The following is a 632-nucleotide window of genomic DNA, read 5'->3' as shown; positions in this document are numbered from 1 at the left end:
GTTTTTTAAATATGAAAATTGGGATGACTCTCCAAATTTCATTTGTGTCACATAAATTGAGACAACAAAAAGAACATATATTAGGTCTATTTTAATTTATTTGTCTTATTTTTTTTATATTTAAAAATTCCGTAAAAATACTATAAATCATAATAATTGACAACATAAAATATGTTTTCAAAAATATACAAAAAATTCCACTGATTCTTGAAGTGAATCTATCGTAAAAATACTATAAATCATGATAATTGACAACATAAAATATTTCAAAAATATTGTATGTGGGTAGTCTTATTATGCCTTAAATAACGTCAAAGAAAGTACAGGTTTGTGATAAAAAAACATATTCTTTTATCCACGCAAACAATCGCTTCAAAAACTCGATTATTAGCTCCAAAACATACCATTTATATTATTGGGCCCGTGCATAGCACGGGCAACATTATCTAGTGTAATATATATACATGAAAGCATTAAAGTTGTGACTAAATAATTTGTAATGTTCAGATTTTGTTGCCTTGATACAAAATAATTGTCTGTAAGTGAAAAGTTGGTAAGCTCCTGCAATCTGAGAAAATATAACAATTGTATCTAGACACGTATTGAAGATCTGTACATAACGGGCAGAATTT

This window comes from Solanum tuberosum, unplaced genomic scaffold (genome assembly GCF_000226075.1).
Source record: "Solanum tuberosum cultivar DM 1-3 516 R44 unplaced genomic scaffold, SolTub_3.0 scf00349, whole genome shotgun sequence".
Lineage (NCBI taxonomy): Eukaryota > Viridiplantae > Streptophyta > Magnoliopsida > Solanales > Solanaceae > Solanum > Solanum tuberosum.
Note: the sequence above shows the minus strand (reverse complement) of the source record.